The 4,075-nt window shown below is 39.7% G+C and overlaps 1 pseudogene; it reads left to right on the top strand.

Annotated features, from left to right (window-relative positions):
- On the top strand, positions 426 to 857 carry LOC109823203 (annotated as a pseudogene).

Below are 4,075 nucleotides of genomic sequence, written 5' to 3'. Positions count from 1 at the left end.
GGTTGAACTTCCAAACACAAAGTTCACCCTATACTTCAAATCTCAGACGCAAGGTTCATTTGTGCATTTTTGGCTTATCAACACAAGTTTTGCAGCAGCCATTCTTGGTTGGGTGGTTCAAACAAATCACACCTTCTTCAATCTGCTTTGCCTTAGCCCTCATGCTGAACCACCATCATCATTAGGGTTATTGCACATTTTCAGATACTCAGAGAAGCTAGCAATGGCCATCAAGGTGACGAAATCCGAGAAGAAACTAATTTATAATAAGAAGATGTACAGCCTATTGGATGAGTACATATAGGTTATAATTGATATCACTGACACTATCGAGCTCGATCCTTCACGCAACTCATCCTTTCAAATGGATTAACATTCTGACCAAAATTAACAAGGATATTGTTTAAATCATTACCCCAGTTGAGATGATCAAGAAAGGAGACAAAGTGGGTTCCTCTGAGGCTACCCTCCTTACTAAATTTGGGATAAAGTCCTTCTCATACAGGCTTGTGGTTCTCTCTGTCTATGACAATGGATCTGTCTTCAGCCCAGAGGTATTCAACCTTACTGAGGATGACCTTGTTGACAAGTTTACAGCTGGTGTTACCCAACTCTTGCAGCTACGCGTTGAGTGTTCATCAATACCTACAAGAATATTTTTTCTAGTGTTGTTGACAATGAATAAACCTTCATACAAGTTGAAGGAGTATCTCAAGGATCCAAGCAAATTCGCTGTTGCTATCGCCCCTGTTGCATTGACTAAGAATGTTGTTATTCTTGCTGTCAAAGAAAAGGAAAAAGTCGAGCCTACTAATGAATCTAACAATGATGACTTGAGCTTTAGCTTGTTTGACTAAGTTCATTGTCATCAAGACACAAAAGTTATCTTATTTGGTTTAAGAAGATTAGAACTAGCTTAACTACTTCTATGCATTCGACGGAAGTATGAGTTCAATCATTACCAAAGGAGATCTCAAGGAAGTTAGCGAAGAAGTTGCTAAATACAGGAAGTAGAATTGCAACTTACAACCAATTTCTATAATCGAATTCATGATATCTTTAAAATAGATATAGTGAACCATCATTCAACAATAGATCTCAAATCAATTTGGGGATCCAAAGTATTTCAAAAATTCGTTCTAAGAAACCGTAAACTTTCGAAAACTTTGGAGGGGTTCTGTAGGCTGTCTAAAAATTACTGCCGATAGCTAATCTCCATCAAACACCAATTATGGTAGTTATAATTTAACGACTCTCATAATAACAATTCCATAATCAAATTAACAAATGAAGACTACAATTAGAAGATTTTTACGTAGACCGAAAAAGTTACAATTCGACGACTTTCATGACAATCGATGGAAACTCTGATTCAACAGTCTTCACAGACAGCTGTGGGACTTACAATCTGACGACTCCCAAATTTTAAAAAGCTAATGTGAAGATTACAAAATGATGATCTCTGCTAATGCCCTAATGAAAGAGATTAGAAGTCAACGCTCTATTTAAATTTCAAACCGCAAAGTTCATTTCTGCGTCTCAGATTCACAATGTTATGCGAACACTGCGTTTTCAGCCTTAAGCACATACCCAACTCTGCGTTTTAGGTCAAAAACACAGAGTTCGGGTCTAGAACGCCAGTTACAGTGTTTGAGTCATTTAAACACGAGTTGAACTGTTTCAAAACTATTTTCCCCACGATTTAAGGGATTTTCGCCCACTTAGGAACGGATTAAGGGGGCAGTTACACCCCTTAACCCTCCTATAAATACGAACAAACTCAATTGAGTTCAGGATCGACTTTTTGCATCAAAAATATTGTATAAAGAGAGATCGGCTGGATTTTTGGTTATTTTGAAGATGGATCTTAGAGATCTTAAATCATCTTTCAGCAACTGAAATTGTGAATTTTTAGTACTTGGCTTAGTAACCAAATTTTCAGTTCAAATCAACTCTTTCACAGAGTTTAAATTCGCACTGAGTTCATAAACTCGTAAAGAGTTCTAACTAACTTGCCTCGCAAGTTTCATCAATCATTCCAGTGAATTGAGACGGTTGGATCGTCAACGAGAAGCAAACTCAACATGAGTTTGAGGGAGGTATCTCATCACTACCATGGATAACCTAGTTTAAACAAAGGGAAGGATCTCTGTGGATTCCTTCTCTCTTTTGTAAATCGGGATTCCGATTGAGAAGAGTGTAATTTCTTTCTCTAAGTTTGTTAGAGAGAAATTGTATTGAGATAATTGTAATTAATTCTTTTTCTGATTCTGTCAAAAAGAATAATACAAATTCAATTCTCCATATTCTTCTTCAATTTTCCTACTAAACAAAGGTGTCCCGCTACCTCCAAATAAACTAGGACATCTCAATGTACCTCCTCGTGCAACATGCACAAAAGTGGTAAAGAGGCCTCCCCTTCTGGAAGAATTCCTATCACCGACTGCCTGGGGGTATGCATCGAAGCCCAGGAGGCCGTTAAGACTTCACGCTCGCAAGGGGGTGGTTCTAAACGTGTGACTCGTGAGAATGTCAATAAAGCTTTACATCCCTAAAAGAAGACGTGTCCACCAAAAGATAACGTTATACTTAAGGAATCACATCAATAGATGATAGGGTGCTCTGGTCATCATGCCGATGAGTTATACTATCAGGCTAGGGGTGTGAACAAATCTCGAAAGAGGATTGTTCGAGAAACGAGCTCTCATTGTTCTTGCGAGAGGCTCATCAGGGCAGTATTACAAGAATGTAGCTGATCCAAGACCACTCCACAGAGAGTCTCAGTATTCCAGAGACTTTCCACCAAGGTATTAAAGCCCAAGCCAAGACGTTTCTGCAAGCGAAGATCAGCTGTCTAAGGTGATGAGTTCTCACAAGTCACCATCAATATGAAAGATAAAGGAAAGCGGCATTCAACTAACTTTGACCCTAACTTTTCCCCTGGAGGAAGAGTTGATCAAAGGATTTCTCAGAGAATGTCTCGACTTCAGCTAAGAGCCATTAGACACAGAGATTACAGAAGGATGCATGAAGGACTGTCTTCAGATGATGAGATTTCAGACACTTGTTCTGCAATTGATTCAAATGATATAATGTCCAGCATAGGGCAAGCCAGAGAAGCATTCACAATCACTCCTAACCAACTAGCTCAAATGCTTCAAGAAGCTCTAGCCAAGCAAAGAGAAGAAATTAAAGCTGAAATGAGGATGGAGATGGAGTTAAACATGCAGCAGATGAGGGAATTGCAAGACCAACAATATCAACCTGAACCAAGTCAACGGGCTGAATCCAGCCATTGCAATGCTACGCCGATTCAAGCTAATGTTGAAGACAGCGACACAGATGTAGATGAACATATTTTTACTGACCCTCCTCCCAACAACAATAACGCTGGGGGTGGTCTAACTGATTTTTCCTAACAATGCCCTAAGAAGGATACGGGTGAGGATAAGAAGATGATGAAACAGCTGGAGAGTAAGGTCAACGCCTTAATGTCCGCTCAAGAGGTGAAGAAGATCGGTATTCCGTGTCCGTACCCGAGGGAGTGGGAGTCAATTACATACCCGTTAAAGCTCAATCTAATTAACTTCACGCTATTTGATGGGATAGGCTTGCCTACTTGGCACCTGATCTACTTCAAGTCTCACTTGGGCATGATCTCTGGACACGAACCCTTAATAGTATGGTCATTTGTGGGTACCCTTGGTGGGGCTGCCTTCGATTGGTATCAACGTCTCAAGCTAGGGAGAATCAATAGCTGGGATGATATGGAAAGCTTATTCCTTAGCAACTTCTTTGATGACGAAACCAAAGTGTTAATCAGAACTCTTCTAGATGAGAAGCAAAAAGACGGAGAGTCAGTTGACAAATTTGTCAAACGTTTCCGAAACAAGGCCATGAATTACAGGGATCTAATTACGGAGAAATTCATACTCCAGACTTATCATAATAACCTCTCTCTCGATGTGTTAGAAGCCATAGGAGTTGTGCTATCAAATACCTAGAAGGAGTTGAAAATGCACAGAGAACAAGCCTAATGTTTTCTCAAAAGAAAGAAGATTGAGAAAGGCCAACC

This window comes from Asparagus officinalis, chromosome 9 (genome assembly GCF_001876935.1).
Source record: "Asparagus officinalis chromosome 9, Aspof.V1, whole genome shotgun sequence".
In the NCBI taxonomy this organism is placed as follows: domain Eukaryota; kingdom Viridiplantae; phylum Streptophyta; class Magnoliopsida; order Asparagales; family Asparagaceae; genus Asparagus; species Asparagus officinalis.
Note: the sequence above shows the minus strand (reverse complement) of the source record. Positions and strands in the feature narration are given on the sequence as shown.